The following is a 19851-nucleotide window of genomic DNA, read 5'->3' on the forward strand; positions in this document are numbered from 1 at the left end:
AAACCACCAGAATATCATAAAGTAATCAGTATCCAATTAAAATAAATTAATTTTTTAAAAAAGCAGAGGAACCAGAGATCAAATTGCCAACATCCACTGGATTATAGAAAGAGGAAGGAAATTCCAGAGAAACACCTACTTCAGCTTCATTGACTGTGCTGAAGCCTTTGACTGTATGGATCACAACAAACTGGGAAATTCTTCAAAAGATGGAAATACCAGACCACCTAACCTGGCTCCTCAGAAGCCTGTAGGCAGCTCAAGAAGCAACATTTGGAACCAAACATGGAATAACTAACTGGTTCCAAATTGGGAAAGGAGTACATCAAAGCTATATATTGTTACCGTGCTTATTTAACTTATTTGCAGAGCACATCATGCAAATGCTAGGCTGGATGAAGCACAAGTGGAGTCAAGGTTGCCAGGAGAAATATCAATAGCCTCAGATATGCCAATGACACCACCCTCATGGCTGAAAGCAAAGAAGAACTAAAGAGCCTCTTGATGAAGGTGAGAGAATAGAGTGAAAAAGCTGGCTTAAAATTCAACATTCTGAGAATAAAGATCATGGCATCCAGTCCCATTCAGTTCAGTTCAGTTCAGTTCAGTCGCTCAGTCGAGTCTGACTCTTTGCGACCCCATGAATTGCAGCACGCCAGGCCTCGCTGTCCATCACCAACTCCCGGAGTTCACTCAAAATCATGTCCATTGAGTCGATCATGCCATCCAGCCATCTCATCCTCTGTCATCCCCTCTCCTCCTTCCCCCAATCCCTCCCATCATCAGAGTCTTTTCCAATAGTCAACACTTCGGTACTTCATGGCAAATAGATAGGGAAACAATGCAAACAGTGCCAGACTTTATCTTCTTGGGCTTCCAAACCACTGCAGATGGTGACTGCATCCATGAAATTAAAAGAGGCTTGCTCCTTGGAAGAAAAGCTATGATAAATCTATACAGGGTACTAAAAAGCAGAGAGATCACTTTTCCCCCTTATAGTCATATAGTCAAAGGTCCATCTACTGAAAGCTATGGTTTTTCCAGTAGTCATGTACAGATGTAAGAGTTGGACCATAAAGAAGGCTGAGCACCAAATAATTGATCCTTCTAAACTGTGGTGATGGAGAAAACTCTTGAGAGCTCTTGGACAGCAAGGAGATCAAACCAGTCAATCCTAAAGGAAATCAGTCCTGAATATTCATTGGAAGGACTGATGCTGAAGCTGAAGCTTCAATCCTTTGACCACCTGATTCAAAGAGCTGACTCAATGGAAAAGACTGTGATGCTGGGAAAGATTGAGGGCAGGAGGAGAAAGGGACAACAGAGGATGAGATGCTTGGACAGCATCACTGATTCAATGAACATGAGTTTGAGGAAACTCCAGGAGATAGTGAAGAACAGGGAAGCCTGTTGTGCTGCTGTTCGTGGGGTCACAAAGAGTCAGACACAACTTAGCGATTGAACAACAACAATGCAGTAGAAGGCAAACAACTTATTTCTTTCCAAACACTAGTTATCACCTCATATCTGTCCCTTCCTTCACTGCATGTACCCCACCACAGTGGGATTTGCCCAGTTCTTTGCACAGGATACTCAAAGAGTATTCTGAAGCCCAGTGCTTCTGTTGGAAACTCTTTCCTCTTCTGTTTAATTTTAACTGATTGTTAAATGTTCCAGTTGTCCAGTCCCCAACCAGTGCAGCCCTGCTCCAATCCAAATTATTTCCTTTTATCTGATTTTTCCTAAATATTTTTGATGTCCTTTCATGGTTATTATCACACTTTATATAAGTTTATACAGTATTGTGAAAGTTTGGTTTGATGTTTTTCTCCCCTTCAGAGAAGGTTTAAATTTATTCACTATTGTGTCCTCTGTATATAAAATCTTTCATAAAGATAATGCTCAATAATTCATTGAATGAATAAACAATTAATTTCATGCTCAATAACCTGAAAAATGTCCAACTCGGTGCCCTACAGTTGTCATCATTCTTTTTTTGCAGGTCATATTTGTTCTAGTTATGTTTATTGAAATATAGTCTATCTTTTCAATTTAATAGTAAAAATGTTGCCTTGCATTTTCTATGCCTGTTCTTTTTTTAAAAGGTTTTATTTAGATATAATTATCACATCATAAAAATTAGTCATTTTAAGTCTGTAATTGCAGGTTTTTAATATAGTTGCAGACTTCTACAACTATCACCCTAATCTAAGCGAGAGTTTTGCCACTTCAAAGGAAGCCCAGCAGTCATTAGCAGCCCCTGACAAAATCTCCCTCCTGTCATAGGCAAACCACGAATCTACTTTCTGTTTCTCTGTATTTATTCTGGAAATTTCATATAAATGGAATAATTCAATATGTCATCTTTGGCAACGGGCTTATGTTTTCTTTTTTAGTTCATTTTTCTAGTAGCTGGTTTTTATTTACCTTTATAAAGATACCAGTCTGTGATTGACTGTTGTTAGAGAAGCACTATTTTAACAATAGGTATACACTGTATGTATAATTGCTAGAGAAATGACCATGTAGATAACACTCTTGAATATTTGATTTTCAAAAAAGTCTTTAGAAACGCATGATAGGTGAAATCAGAATAAGCCTTCTATGTGGTATAGTCTGGGTGGGAGAGTGGCTGACAAAGGAGGCACCTTCTCTGAGATCTCCTCCACCAAAGCTCTAATCACTCAAATATTTATCACAAATGCTGTGCCCGTGTGCATGCTAACTCACTTCAGTCATATCGAATTCTTTGCGACCGATGGACTGTAGTCCACCAGGCTCCTTTGTCCATGGGATTCTCCAGGCAAGAATATTGGAGTGGGTTGCCATGTCCTCCTCCAGGGGCTCTTCCCCACCCAGGGATCAAATCCATGTTTCTTATATCTCCTGTATTGGCAAGGTAGGTTCTTTACCATAAGCATCACCTGGGAAGCCCACAAATTCTATCGGTCACCCTATTTAAGCAGCATGCACTAAAGTAATCCAGTTGTATGTGGAATTTATTTAATAAGATTTAGATATATATGTATATGTATTTGCATTTGTATATAAATTTTCAAGCTGAATTTTCCAAAATATTTGAAGGCACATGTTCATGCAGCAGGGACTAGACTCAAAGTCTATGGTAGTGATTTCATAAAAGCATGTTTGAGTAAAGTATGCATAATTATTACATTCTTGGAAATTCAAAGAAAATCTGGTAGTAGAAACTTATCTGTAATTAATCTATATTAAAAAAACCCCAAACTTATCTAAACACAAAGAAAAGGGATAGAACCCAAAAGTTGGCAAGTTATTAGGATTATTTTGGTTCAAATTGCTACTTGTTTAAAAATAAGGCATGGGAAAAGAATTAAGACAAGGCAAATGTTAGCACAATATTCTGTACTTTACATTTAATTAAAACTGTCTACTTTAAATATGCTAAATTTTAATTCCTACAATAGTCCCATTTCTGTCATTCCAGTGAAAAATGGTGTCACATATACTAAGTGGTAGAATGAGCTTCAGAACACACAGATTCTGGTCCCAGAGTTTATGTTCTAATCATTTTTTCCTATTTCTTAATGTTAAGTTTTTCACACTCACTCACACACACACAGAGTTTTATATATTATTCACTGAAATCACCGGCAAAGAAGTAAAAATAGCACAACCCAATCTTTTATACTTGGTTTTAGGGCAAAATATTCTCATAAGGTGGCTGTTCTTTTTAAGGATATGAATCATAGTGAATATTAACTAATGATTCCTTCTATAACAAGATAACTTAGTCCTCAGTTGTCTTCTTCCTATCCCTTTCCCCTTCCTCTTTTCTGCTTCAGACATAAGCAGAAAAGTGATGACAATCTTAGCTTATCACCGAAATCACAAGAATATGCACTACCCCAGAATCACCCTGTGCCCTGAAAGAATCACGACCCACTCCCTATTACAGTTACAGTTATCATTAAATGCATTTGGATTTTCACCCCACAAATAATAACATAAATAATAGGTTTACTTTCCATTAGCTTATAAACTCCAGAGGCCAGATTATTATAAGTAAGATATTACACCTATTGGTTCCACTGCTTTATTTTGCCTGATGAAACAAATTTTAACAATTGGAGAGGTATTGCATTTCTGTGACTGGGCCAGCACTTATTGATCACTGCAAGTAAACAAAGGAAGCTAGCACTAAAAATTACATGCTGTATGTTTTTAGTTAGAAATTACCCAAACTGGCAACATTTACCTATGTTAGCTTTGGGTGGGGGTAGTCATTAGGCGTAGTCATTAGAGGGTCTTCCTGAGTTCTTGTAGAGAACTTGATCTATACTGTAACTTGTATAAAGTTTGCAAGGATATTTGAATTGAAAAACTCATTGCTTTCCCTTTCTTTAAATATATATTATAATACAACATAAAACTTAAAAAAAGGAGGGTTCAGGATGGGGAACACATGTATACCTGTGGCGGATTCATTTTGATATTTGGCAAAACTAATACAATTATGTAAAGTTTAAAAATAAAATAAAATTAAAAAAAAACTAAAAAAAAAATGATCCATCATTACTATTAGACTGAAACCTCTTAACCACAATTTTCTTAGTCAAGATGTGTTTTGGAATTTAAAATGGTCATATCTTAGAAAGTTAATATGATACATATACAGTACCAGTGGGCTCTGGGTTAGCATCCAGTTATCAACACCTTCTTATCTGTGCACCTAAAACATGGCTGTTCAAACTAACAAAGATGTACAAAGATGGTGAATAGACTCATAGTAATTAAGGTCAATTTTTTTTCCACAAAATAGTTTTCTAATTCTTTAAAAGTCCTAAACACAATTAAATTTGATCAAATTATTTCTTAGCAAATACTAAGATAAGCATGTAGATGTTTCCCCTCTTGATGATTAATGTAGCTAAGTATGGCTTTGAATTTCTTACAGTGAGGTATGTTTTCCTAGAATGAACCCTGCTCATTTATGGCCAATTGGTCTGTGAAAATATTTCTGAATTTTAATTGCTAATATTTTTATTGGAATTTTTTCCTAGTTTCCAAAATTAATCTTGGTATTTTGTGTATGTGAATGTATAAACTGTATCATAAGTTAATAAGACTTCAAATAATTAGTTCTATTTTTTATGACAGATAATTGATCTCTGCCTTAATTTGCTCAATTAAATATTATTTCCACAATTTTATTTGTATTACAGCTTCTTGAATTAAATCTTTTGTCATTTAAATTTTTTCTATTATTATAATAATTTTTAAAAGTTTTTTAAGTTATATATTTTCCCTGACTACAGATTTACCCTTACCCCAAAGTTTTATTTACCTATACTCACTGAACAACAAATTTCTTTCTTTTTACTGAGTTGTTTTAAACTGTGTTGACTAAAGTGCTTGAAAAGAATATTGATTTAAATGGTCTTTATTAATTTCTGTCACTCATTCTTACACCTCTGTCGTTAACTGTTGCTTAGTCACTAAGTTGTATCTGATTCTTTGTGATCCCATGGACTACAGCCCGCCAGGCTCCTCTGTCCATGGGATTTCCCAGGCAAGAATACTGGGGTGGGTTGCCATTTCATTTTTCAGGGGCTCTTCCTGACCCAGTGGTATGGTAAAGAATCCATGTCTCCTGCATTGGCAAACACATTCTTTGCCACCGAGCCAAGACGAAAGCCTCTCTCATTAGAGATGTTACCAAATTTAAGACAAATTTGGGGAAGTACCATGCCAGCGTTAAAACTAAGAGTTCTAATATCAATGTCTACTTTTGAAAAAAATCATAGTAATGATTACATCAATCCAAAAATTGGTTTGGGGATCAGTAAAAGTGACCTTCTTTTTCTATTCATAAACCACCACTTTAAAAAAGTAAATTTTTTAATTTACAAAAAAAAAAAGACAATTTTACAAAAATTGACTCAAAATGAACTTGAAGGGAAGATCTGGAGCCATAAAAGTCCTACAAGCAAACATACCGTCTTTGATATCAGTCTTGGTAATGATTTTTTGGACTTGACACCAAAATCAAAGGTAACAAGAGTGAAAATAAATAGGTGAAACAATATCAAAATAAAGTTTCTGCACGGTAAAGAAAACCAGAAATAATTTTGGGGGGAAGGAGGTAGAGGGCTGCCATTTGCTTGGAGTATCATCATCCATTCCTTCACTTTAGGCTGGGGGAGGAAGTTAGGGGCCATCCTTTGCTTGGAATATCATCGTCCACCCCTTCACTTTAGCCTGTGTTTGTTGTTAGAACTGAGATGAATCTACTGGATGCAGCACATATCGTTTGGCTTCGTTTTTTAATCTATCAAGCAACTGTGTGTTTTGATTTGTAAATTCAACCCACTTACATATAAGGTGATTATTGATAAATGAGGATTTAGTACTGTCGTTTTATCTTTTGTTGTCTGGTTGCTATTTATTGTCATTGTTTCTTTTTCCTTGAGTTTATCTGCCAGTTTAGTGTGGTGGCTTTCTGTGATATTTTTCTGAGCTTCCTCTTTCTTCTATGTTTTATGTCTCTTCTCTAAATCTGTGTTTTGTGATTCCCATGAGATTTGTATGTAATGTTTCATAGATAAAATAGTACATTCTCTGCTGATAGCATCTTTTCTTCTTGTCTATATGGGCTCTGTCCTTCTCTTCCCCTTTTATGTTTTTGTTGTCTCAAAATACCCCCTTTTATGTTGACTTCATTACCGAATTGGAATAGCTGTGGTTATTTTAACTGCTTTTTTTCCCTTTAAGCTTTATGCTATAATTAAGTGTTTAACAACCTATTCTGATATAGAGTTGCAGTTTCCTGACTCTGCTTGTGTATTTATTACCTTAATCAAGCTTTTTTTTGTACTTTTGCCTTTGTGTTTCAGGTACAAGAGCTCCTTTCAAAATTTCTTTGTAAGGCAGTTCTATGGATAATTAACTCCCTCAGTTTCTGAAAAAAGCTGGAGAAGTGTTTTCCCCAGCTTCATATCTAAAAGATATATTTTCTGATAGAATATTCTTGGCTGACAGTATTTATCTTTCAATATTTTGAGTTCAGTTCAGTTCAGTTGCTCAGTCATGTCTGACTCTTTGCGACCCCATGAATCGCAGCATGCCAGGCTTCCCTGTTCATCACCAACTCCCGGAGTTCACTCAGACTCAGGTCCATCGAGTCAGTGATGCCATCCAGCCATCTCATCCTCTGTCGTCCCCTTCTCCTCCTGCCCCCAATCCCTCCCAGCATCAGAGTCTTTTCCAATGAGTCAACTCTTCGCATGTTATACTGTTCTATGCAGTGTCTGCTGAGAAATCTGTTGATGGCTTTTTGGGGGTTCCTTTGTAGGCAACTGGTTTTTTTTTTTTTTTTTTTTGCTCTGGTTGTCTTTTAAATTCTTTCTTTGTCAGGAACTTTTGACTGTTTTAAGCTAATGTGTATTGGAGAAGATCTTTTCCCATTGAGTAACTAGCAGTACTTTTAGCTTCATGGACTTGTATATTCGGTTTCTTCCCTAGGTATGGGAAGTCTTCAGCTGTCATTTCTTTATAACTCTCTGCGGCCTTCTCTCTTTCTTCTACTTCTGGGATACCCATTAAATTATACTGCCCTTCTTAATGGAATCAGATAGTTCTGATAGTTTCTGTATTTTTTTTGTAGATCTTAGTTCTCTCTTCTCTTCTACCTATATCATTTCTAGATTTCTGTCTTCAAGCTCACTAATTCTCTCTTCCATATAGTCTGCTATTTCTATTGCTTTCTAGTGCATTCTTCATCTCATTTATTGAGTTTCTCAGCTTCAGAATTCTTTTTTTTTAGAGTTTTGATTTTTTTGATAAAATATTCCTTGTATTCATTTTTATTCCTGAATTCATTGGACTGCCTTTCTCGGTTTTCCCACAGTTTATTGACTTTCTTTGAGAGTTATTTTGAATTCTCTATCAGTTGATATCCTGCGACTTTGAGTTTGGTTTCTGGAGGATTGCCATTTTCTTTTTGTGGTACTGTGTTACCACGGTTTATCATGGTACTTGATGAACTGTTTCTCTGCTCATGCATTTAATGGACTGTAGGAGCACTTTTCTTATTTAAATAAATCTTTTTTTCTTCTATTTTTTAACTTTGATTCTAAGGGAAGCCCAATTCAACACGTTGGTAATTAGAAGCCTTTATTTTGCTTTTCAGTAGGTGGCGCTATAGCACAAATTTTTGGTCCCTTGTCTGCACTGCTTCAGGCTTCATACACTTTCCACCTTCCACTGCCAAAGCCGGATGTGTCGTCAGTTCCCTCATTTTCTTTGCTTGTGCCTCTGCGATGGCTGGTGCCTTGCTGCTGCTGCTGCTGCTGTGGCTGGCATCACCAATGGGAGCGCTGGGATGGCAGGTACCTCCACCACATCCGAAGTCGTGGTTGCTGATGTCTTCCTGGGGTTGTGGAATTTGGGAAGGCCACCACTGCAGGCAGGGGCCAGAGTCACAAGTGTTGCTGCAGCTGGAAAGGCAAGGTTGTGGACTCATAGTGCTGCTGCCCCATTCCCTGTGGGCACTGCAGTGGCCAGGGCGTAGAGTAGGGTTATTGGGTTTTCTGGGGCTGTAGGCTCAGTCAGTTGGGTGTGGCTGGGATCACAGGCACTGCCTCCACTGTTTCATATTTTCTGTGTGTTCCAGTCTACTCACCCTCAGATGTACAGATATTCAGATCTCTCTGGTGCCCCAGTGTGTTGGGCAGAGAAACCTTTGTTGAGTACAAAATTAACTTGCTTTGTAAATACTTTTTAATTCATTTTTTTAAACTTTTTATTTTGTATTGGTAGATGGTAACTGCAGCCATGAAATTAAAAGACGCTTATTCCTTGGAAGAAAAGTTATGTCCAACCTAGATAGCATATTGAAAAGCAGAGACATTACTTTGCCAACAAAGGTCTGTTTAGTCAAGGCTATGGTTTTTCCTGTGGTCATGCATGGATGTGAGAGTTGGACTGTGAAGAAAGCTGAGTGCCGAAGAAGTCATTCTTTTGAACTGTGGTGTTGGAGAAGACTCTTGAGAGCCCCTTGGACTGCAAGAAGATCCAACCAGTCCATTCTGAAGGAGATCAGTCCTGGGATTTCTTTGGAAGGAATGATGCTAAAGCTGAAACTCCAGTACTTTGGCCACTTCATGCAAAGAGTTGACTCATTGGAAAAGACTCTGATGCTGGGAGGGATTGCAGGCAGGGGGAGAGGGGGACGACAGAGGATGAGATGGCTGGATGGCATCACTGACTCAATGGACGTGAGTCTGAGTGAACTCCGGGAGTTGGTGATGGACAGGGAGGCCTGGCGTGCTGCGATTCATGGGGTCGCAAAGAGTTGGACATGACTGAGCGACTGAACTGAACTGAACTGATAGTCGATTAATGATTAAACCAGTCAGTCCTCAAGGAAATAAGCCCTGAATATTCATTGGAAGGACTGATGCTGAAGCTCCAATACTTTGGCCACCTGATGCGAAGAACTGACTCATTGGAAAAGACCCTGATGCTGGGAAAGATTGAAGGCAGGAGGAGAAGGGAGTGACAGAGGATGAGATGATTGGATGACATCATAGACTCAATGGACAAGAGTTTGAGAAAACTCAGGAGGATGGTGAAGGACAGGGAAGCCTGGCGTGCTGTAGTCCATGGGGTCGCAAAGAGTTGGACATTACTGAGCAACTGAATAACAACAATAGTCGATTAACAACTTTGTGATAGTTTTAGGTGAACAGTGAAGGAAGGGACTCAGCCATACATATACATGTATTCATTCTCCCCAAAACTCTCTTCCCATCCAGGCTGCCATATAACATTGAACAGAATTCCATGTACAGTAAGTCCTTGTTGGTTAGTCCATTTTAAATACAGCAGTGTATGCATGTCCATCTCAAACTCCCCAACTATCCTTTCTCCCCATTCTTCTTCCCAGCAACCATAAGTCTTGTTCTCTGTCTCTGAGTCTCTTTCTGTTTTGTAAGTAAGTTCATTTATATAAATACTTTTAAAAATCCCTTTCTTAAGCTTAAATGGAAAAAAAAAATGGCAACCCACCTAGTATTCTTACCTGGAGAAACCCATGGACAGAGGAGCCTGGCAGCCTACAGTCCATGGGGTCACAAAGAGTCAGACAGGACTGAGCGACTAACAACAACTTCAGCTTAAAAATATTTAAAACATTTTGTCATCTTTAAATAAAATTTATTTTGTGTTAGCTTTTTCTCTAAAAAAATAGCCATATCAAAAGTTATAATATTCAAAAATTTTAAATGGTCAACTTTAAGATATTTGCTTTTAGAAAATACCAATTGTATAAATGCTTACAATGTGGGGACCTGATTTTGATCCCTTGGTTGGGAAGATCCCCTGGAGGAGGGCATGGCAACCCACTCCGGTATTCTTGTCTGAAGAATTCCCATGGACAGAGGAGCCTGGTGGGCTTCAGTCCATGGGGTCTCAGAGAGCTGGACATGAGTGAGTGACTAATGACAATTGTGTAAAATATTATTCATCTACATTGTGAAAGACTTAATAGGTTTCTTTTCTTTTGGGTTAAGAGCTTTTGCCATTTTAAGTAGAATCCATTAGCCTAGAGAGTATCGGTCTTTTCAACAACTACATCAGACACAAGATAGAATCCTTTCTCTTCAAACCTTTTTTCTTTACTCGAGTAAACATTTGAGGCCAAAAACTCAATCATATAAACAGAACTTATATATAGGTAGACCTAAATATATAAACTTTTTAAAACTGCCCTAAATATATAAACTTTTTAAAACTGCTGAGATAACTTCTCTAGTGTTTTTCTTTTATTGGGGAAAACAAAACAAAACAAAACTACAAACCATGCTCTATCTTCAAAAAAAATCTGTCTTTACTGAAATCACATTTAAATACAGTAGCAGCTCTGCACTCTTATTAGTTTACAAGTCTATAATTTCAACTTTGCTTTAAAAAGCATAGTATCAGCAAAATACCATCTCGTTTACATCAGTTTATATATTCAATTAAACCACCTGGTTTTACAACAGCAAAACATTTCCACACAGTTCACACCCCCATCAAGGAGGAATAGATTTGTGATACCAGGTTTAAGAGTTTCACTGTTTCTACCAACCTCATTTCAATGTATGATTTAATTGGAATTATTGAAAGGAAAGGATTGCATGGGCTTCATCACAGATAAATCTGACCCTCTCCCAAAGTGATTTGCTGATTTGCTATTTGTTTTTTAAAAGCTAATTGGCCAATAAAATGCTATGTGAATGAAAATACTTAGCCCTTTTGATATCTTTATTCAGTATCTACACTTCCAGTCACATAGTTCATCTCCAAGTAAAAGATATTTCAATAAATCACTGGCTGTTTGCATATTTTGCAAGTACTATTTCAGATTTTTAAATTGTATTTTTAAATCAGATTATTCAGGATATTGGTTATTCCCCCAAAATTACTTTGCTCAATTTTTGATCTATTTATGCTAGAATGATTGAAATAAAATTGCCTGCAACGTGTCATTGTCCTAGGCTGAAATATCTCAACACAGGCTGTTAAAGTCATGTATAAGACATGCCAAATAGAATATTGATCTTTTATATGTCTTTTGCCAACTTTTACATTTTAAAAGTATATTTATACTTTCGTTTCTCCCCAAAGATGAAAACAATCAATTATTTGTAACTATTTTTTACATATTGTTCTTTTAGATGCTCTATTTTTTAAAATGCAACCCTATAGGTTTTTTAAAAAACTTTTTCCAGCTTTCCCATTTTTTTCCAAAAAATGAGTCATTTTCTTTAGAAGGAAACAAGAAATGTTAAATTCCAACTTAGAATAAAACCAGGGATGATGATAAGATTCTAAACACACCTCAAACACACCCATCTTAATTTCTATTAATAGAATGAGATGGATTTCTGCTTTAAAACTATAACTTGCCCAGTCATGTCTGACTCTTTTGTAAGTTGTCCGACTCTTTGTAAGTTGCCCAGTCGTGTACGACTCTTTGCGACCCATGGAATTCTCCAGGCCAGAATAGTGGAGTGGGTAGCCTTTCCCTTCTCCAGGGGATCTTCGCAACCCAGGGATCAAACCCAGGTCTCCTGCATTGCAGGCGGATTCTTTACCAGCTGAGCCACCAGGGAAGGCCAAGAATACTGGAGTGGGTAGCCTATCCCTTCTCCAGGGGATCTTCCTGACCCAGGAATCAAACCAGGGTCTCTTGCATGGCAGGTGGATTCTTTACCAACTGAGCTATTAGGGAAGTCCTAAAACTATAACTAGAACAGAACAAAGCTGGAATACATTTTCTTGAGAAAAGAACACAGGTAGATCTTCCAGAGTACTCTTGGCTCAACATAACTTTTTTAAGAAGAAGAAAAACAGGTGCATTAGAATGATATGTATATGCTATGTACCACAACATTCATGTGTCTAATAATAATTCTAAATCTGTAACATATATTGTTTTTCTCACAATTATAGCTGAGATTCCTTCCTTGGGATCACATATTTCCCAGTTCCCAGTGGTGAGTTTCTATGCAATTTCTGTCCAATTTAGCTAATTCCTTCCCAATCAGAATATTTTCTTAGCATTTACTAGGGGCTGAGCTTACAAGAAGAGAAGCAAAAAGCAAAGGAGAAAAGGAAAGATATAAGCATCTGAATGCAGAATTCCAAAGACTAGCAGGAAGAGATAAGAAAGCCTTCAGCAGCCATCAATGCAAAGAAATAGAGGAAAACAACAGAATGGGAAAGACTAGAGATCTCTTAAAGAAAATCAGAGATACCAAGGGAACATTTCATGCAAAGAAGGGCTCGATAAAGGACAGAAATGGTATGGACCTAAAAGAAGCAGAAGATATTAAGAAGAGGTGGCAAGAATACACAGAACTATACAAAAAAGATCTTCACGACCCAGATAATCATGATGGTGTGATCACTCATCTAGAGCCAGACATCCTGGGATGTGAAGTCAAGTGGGCCTTAGAAAGCACCACTACGAACAAAGCTAGTGGAGGTGATGGAATTCCAGTTGAGCTATTTCAAATCCTGAAAGATGATGCTGTGAAAGTGCTGCACTCAATATGCCAGCAAATTTGGAAAACTCAGCAGTGGCCACAGGACTGGAAATGGTCAGTTTTCATTCCAATCCCAAAGAAAGGCAATGCCAAAGAATGCTCAAACTACTGCACAATTGCACTCATCTCATACACTAGTAAAGTAATGCTCAAAATTTTCCAAACCAGGCTTCAACAATATGTGAACCATGAAATTCTAGATGTTCAAGCTGGTTTTAGAAAAGGCAGAGGAATCAGAGATCAAATTGCCAACATCCTTTGGATCAGCGGAAAAAGAAAGAGAGTTCCAGAAAAACATCTATTTCTGCTTTATTGACTGTGCCAAAGCCTTTGACTATGTGGATCACAATAAACTGTGGAAAATTCTGAAAGAGATGGGAATACCAGACCACCTGACCTGCCTCTTGAAAAATCTGAATGGAGGTCAGGAAGCAACAGTTAGAACTGGACATGGAACAACAGACTGGTTCCAAATAGAAAAGGAGTACGTCAAGGCTGTATATTGTCACCCTGCTTATTTAACTTATATGCAGAGAATATCATGAGAACCACTGGGCTGGATGAAGTACAAGCTGGAATCAAGATTGCTGGGAGAAATAGCAATAACTTCAGATATGCAAATGACACCACCCTTATGGCAGAAAGTGAAGAGGAACTAAAAAGCCTCTTGATGAAAGTGAAAGTGGAGAGTGAAAAAGTTGGCCTAAAGCTCAACATTCAGTAAACGAAGATCATGGCATCCGGTCCCATCACTTCATGGGAAATAGATGGAGAAACAGAAACAGTGTCAGACTTTATTTTTGGGGGCTCCAAAATCACTGCAGATGGTGACTGCAGCTATGAAATAAAAAGACGCTTACTCCTTGGAAAAAAAAAAATTATGACCAACCTAGATAGCATGTTAGAAAGCAGAGACATTACTTTGCCAACAAAGGTCTGTCTAGTCAAGGCTATGGTTTTTCCAGTAGTCATGTATGGATGTGACAGTTTGACTATAAAGAAAGCTGAGTGCCAAAGAATTGATGCTTTTGAACCGTGATGTTGAAGACTCTTGAGAGTCCCTTGGACTGCAAGGAGATCAAACCAGTCCATCCTAAAGGAAATCAGTCTGAGTGTTCATTGGAAGGACTGATATTGAAGCTGAAACTCCAATACTTTAGCCATCTGATGCAAAGTGCTGACTCATTTGGAAAGACCCTGATGCTGGGAAAGATTGAAGGTGGGAGAAGAAGGGGATGACAGAAGATGAGATGGTTGGATGGCATCACCGACTCAATGGACATGAGTTTGAGTAAGCTCCAGGAGTTGGTGATGGACAGGGAGGCCTGGTGTGCTGCAGTCCATGGGGGTCACAAAGAGTCTGATACAACTGAACGACTGAACTGAACTGAACTGAACTGAATTCCCTCTAAAGTCTGGTCAGTTTTGCCAAGAAATAAGAAAAACACTCAGAAGGTTTAGGACATTTTGGACTGAAGTGGTTAGATTTGTCTTGCCTTTATGTCATCTAGAACCTCTAATATAATATTGACTAGAAGTGGCAAAAGTGGGCATTGCTTCTAATTCTAGAGGAAAAGCTTTTACCGTTGAATATGTTGTTAGCTGTGGGTTTTTCACATATAGTCTTTATCATAGTGAGTTAGTTTCCTTCTGTTTCTAGTTCATTAAGTGTTTTTATAGTGAAAAGATGTGAAATTTTGTCAAATTCTTTTATTGCATCAATCGAGATGATTTTGTTTTCTTTCCTGCATTCTATTAAAGTGAATATCACATTGATTAATTTTTGTTTGTTGACCAATTCTTAAATTCCAGGAATAAATCCCACTTGGACATAGTATATAACCATTTTAATGTAAAAAAAAAAGACATTCAATCTGGAGTTTCTGCGTGACAAGTGTGGTTGCAGAACACTTAGACAAGTGTCTAAGACAGGATGCTTTTCCCATTGAAAGAACCATCATGAGCGCCATTGTCAAGGCCTCAGTCCATTTATCCAAATGGAAACCTGAGTAGCCTTTTTTCTGTACCTGTTGCAAACTCTGTAGTCTTCATAGCCAAAACTAGAAGATGCAAAAATATAGACTATAGTTTCTCAGAAACTTGAGAGGTAACTACCACCTTATTGAGGTAATTCACATGAAAATCTCATATTCTTCTTTTAAACAACTGTCTGTACCTATGCAGGGGCTTCCTTAGTGGCTCAGTCAGTAAAGAATCTGCCTGCAATGCAGGAGACTGCCTGCATTATAGAAGACCAAGGTTCAATCTCTGGGTCAGAAAGTTCCCTTGGAGAAAGAAATGGCAACCCACTCCAGTATTCTTTCCTGGAAAAGCCCATGGACAGAGGAGCTTGCCATGGGAACTTCCAGGAAACAAACTCTGTGTTTTTGGCTGGCTTGAAATAGGAAAATATCCACTGAATTAGACTTCCATCTACTGAATTATTTTACAACATGATTAGGCTTTTAACAACAAACAAGATTATCAAAAAGATTTCACTGTTTCATTAGATCATCACTTCAAGGCTGGATTGGCTACTAAAAAATAAGGTAATTTGTATTCTCAGGTCGGAGAAGGCAATGGCACCCCACTCCAGTACTCTTGCCTGGAAAATCCCATGGATGGAGGAGCCTGGTAGGCTGCAGTCCATGGGGTCGCTGGGAGTCACACAGGACTGAGTAACTTCACTTTCACTTTTCACTTTCATACATTGGAGAAGGAAATGGCAACCCACTCCCGTGTTCTTGCCTGGAGAATCCCAGGCACAGGGGAGCCTTTTGGGCTGCTGTCTATGGGGTTGCACAGAGTCGGATGCGACTGAAGCGACTTAGCAGCAGCAGCAGCATTCTCAGGTCTTGTTTAATGTATACCGTTATTCTTCATCACTTTTATAATGCTCTACTATCAAAATATATAATTTTTATTTAATTGGTTGAAGTAAATGTTCCACTTGTGTTCCCATAACATGCATTGATTTACTTTTTAAAATAGTTTTTTCTCATCCTTCTTATCATTTTTTTTTTCTGGGAAAATTTCTTACATATGAGTAAATGGAAATTGAATTAACCTGTGACCTGCTGAGGTCAGTTTTAAGCATCATTATTCACTAAGTTGTACACATCAAAAAATGATTAAGTGTTTCATAAAATGGATTGGGGTATAAAATGGAATACATAATAAAGTTATAATTTATTAATTTCCTCTCTAACTCTAAATTTAACCAATTTCTGGGCAAATACTGGCTAGAGTATAAACTTTAGAAGCATATGTATGCAACAAATCAAATCAGAGTCTAAACCTTTCCTATTTACCCAAGCCAGAAACATTAGTAATCTCCTAGTTCTTCTCAGTTTTGTGAGAAATAAAGAATGTAGCTAACTGGAGGAGGGGGAGGGAATCTGAGTTATTTTATGGTTGTCATCTACTCTTTCCATTCAAGAGAGCATAATTTCCTCCTGGAAGAAAGTAGGTTTCATGCCTCAGGCTGGGCATAAATCAAATAGAAATGCTATAGCTTGGATGGTAATTTTATAAACTATCATGTTGTGGAAAATAGAGTTAAGCTGTAATCTATGATGTAGTTATCATCCCTCTAGGGGATATTTGAGTAATGGGCAAGCAGCTCTAAAGAGTTTTGGGTGCTATATGATCTTTCGGCACCTCTAGAGAATGGCTGAGCTCCTTCAGGTAGATGATTTGGAGTAAGCTTCCATGGTGTCTTCTATTACTTAAAGGTTGCTATGGCAGGTTTCAGAAAAGCCATGAACATATCTTTTACAATATGAACAGTTTTCTAGCCATTTAAAAATAGTATTTTCTTCCAAATAATATTTACACCAACAGCTCTGAAAAATTGTGAGGCATTTCTTGTGAGAAATCCCATTAAAAAAGAGAAAGAAGAAGAAAACATTCATTATAATCTTCTAAAAAATTGTGAAGCAGGATATATGTATAAAATCTGGCAAATTTTCTGAATATAATGGTTTAGAATCATACAAATATAACAGTTACTGTGAATCAGCTCCAGCAAAACTGATCAGCTGAGACAGTGAGATATTAAATATTGACTTTTAGCATTTATTTTGTATTTTTCATATTCAAAGAATTACCAGCTCTCAACTGTCCAGTGTGCTAACAGCTTATAGCTTTTACATTCTCTGCTGCCTGCGTTCTGGGTATCTCACCAGTCATTGGGCATCTCTATCACAAGCTCACCAGAGGAAAAGAAATGAGGGATTTTCATATCAGTCAAATTCATTGTTCATTTCCAGTATTTTTCTTTCTTTCTTTTTTTAACAGATCAGTGGAGGATACTTTGAGATCATTGCCTAAATTCAAACATTACATTAACTTCATCTGTCTCTTATCCATATTGTGTCACTTGAAATTACAAATATTACTCATTCTTGACAACTTGAGCACAGAATGTAGTCTCAAAGATAGGTTTTTTATGTTTTGGGCAATTTACAATACAATTTAAAAAAGGGTTGGCAAATTCTTGCCTATTTACTCTGTTATAATCTCTGTTAGGTATTTTAATTGTAAAATTAATATATTTACTACAAGGAACTAAATCATAATAAAGGTTACTAATTTTTCCAATTTCTGTTCTTCCAAACTTCATTCCCTGGAAGAAATCATAGTGAACTCACATTAATGTATATCCTTCCAGATGTTTTCTTTTTTTGTTTCTTTTTAGAATATGTGATATTCTGTATTCTGTTTTTCAACTTGATTAACTCTTTAGTTCAGTTCAGTCACTCAGTCGTGTCCAACTCTTTGTGACCCCATGAATCACAGCACGCCAGGTCTCCCTGTCCATCACCAACTCCCAGAGTTCACCCAAATTCATGTCCATCAAGTCGGTGATGCCATCCAGCCATCTCATCCTCTGTCATCCCCTTCTCCTCTTGCCCCCAATCCTTCCCAGCATCAGAGTCCCTTCCAATGAGTCAACTCTTCCCATGAGGTGGCCAAAGTATTGGAGTTTCAGCTTCAGCATCAGTCCTTCCAATGAACACCCAGAACTGATATCCTTTAGGATGGACTGGTTGGATCTCCTTGCAGTCCAAGGGACTCTCAAGAGTCTTCTCCAACACCATAGTTCAAAAGCATCAATTCTTCGGTGCTCAGCTTTCTTCACAGTCCAACTCTCACATCCATACATGACCACTGTAAAACCATAGCCTTTGGCCACCTCATGTGAAGAGTTGACTCATTGGAAAAGACTCTGATGCTGGGAGGGATTGGGGGCAGGAGGAAAAGGGGACGACAGAGGATGAGATGGCTGGATGGCATCACTGACTCCATGGATGTGAGTCTGGGTGAACTTCGGGAGTTGGTGATGGACAGGGAGGCCTGGTGTGCTGCGATTCATGGGGTCGCAAAGAGTCGGACACGACTGAGTGACTGATCTGATCTGACCAGACAGACCTTTGTTGGCAAAGTAATGTCTCTGCTTTCTAATATGCTATCTAGGTTGGTCATAACTTTCCTTCCAAGGAGTAAGCGTCTTTTAATTTCATGGCTGCAGTCACCATCTGCAGTGATTTTGGAGCCCAGAAAAATAAAGTCTGACACTGTTTCCACTGTTTCCCCATCTATTTCCCATGAAGTGATGAGACCGGATGCCATGATCTTAGTTTTCTGAATGGTGAGCTTTAAGCCAACTTTTTCACTCTCCTCTTTCACTTTCATCAAGAGGCTTTAAGTTCCTCTTCACTTTCTGCCATAAGGGTGGTGTCATCTGCATATCTGAGGTTACTGATATTTCTCCCAGCAATATTGATTCCAGCTTGTGCTTCTTCCAGCCCAGAGTGTCTCATGATGTACTCTTCATATAAATTAAATAAGCAGGGTGACAATATACAGCCTTGATGTACTCCTTTTCCTATTTGGAACCAGTTGTTCCATGTCCAGTTCTAAGTGTTGCTTCCTGACCTGCATATAGACTTACTATATAATAAAAATGGATATTTCCTATACTGAGTTATATAGGTCAATTAAACTATGAATATTATTATATTATTTGCATATACAAAAATTCATTTAACCAGTCTAAAATTAAAAAAAAAATTAAGTCACACAATTTGTCATGCTTATGAACCATGCCAAAATAATACATATATTTATCTACCTTTATTTATCTATCAATAATATATGAGTGTATCTGTTGAATAAATTCCTAGAAGTAAAAATGCTGAGTCAATAGGTATAAATATTTTAAATATTTATAGATCTTGTCAAGTTATTCTTCAAATAGTTAAATTTACTTTTCAGATGTTACAAAATATCTGCTATAGTTGTTTTCTAACAAAACCTTAATAATGAAAATAAGATCTGGAAGGGGTAACCATAGTAAATATTTAAAGTAAATAAGTTTTTATCTGTATAAATTCAACTCACCAGAATAACAGTATCTTGGCCCAAAGTTTTTCATACATATACTCAAGTATCTCTCTCTATACTCTCTTTGTATGTATGTGTGTGTGTATCTCACTATTTGTAAAGAATAAGCCTCTAAATACTTAAAGTTCCATGGCTTAGTTGATCAACCAATATGTAAAAATGAACTATAATTTAAGGACATTTACAAAATAGTGTGGCATCTCAAATCTTTTGTCTGGCTTTTTATATATTGCTTACTGATTTTTAGGAATTATTAATACACACTAGATATTAATTTTTTCCAGAGTATATTTTGTTAATAACATTTCCATCGCTTTGCTAGTTTTTTGGTTTCTCATTGATTTTCCATCAATTTTGAGTTAATTAT

The sequence above is a fragment of the Bubalus kerabau genome, chromosome 9, assembly GCF_029407905.1.
Source record: "Bubalus kerabau isolate K-KA32 ecotype Philippines breed swamp buffalo chromosome 9, PCC_UOA_SB_1v2, whole genome shotgun sequence".
NCBI lineage: Eukaryota > Metazoa > Chordata > Mammalia > Artiodactyla > Bovidae > Bubalus > Bubalus kerabau.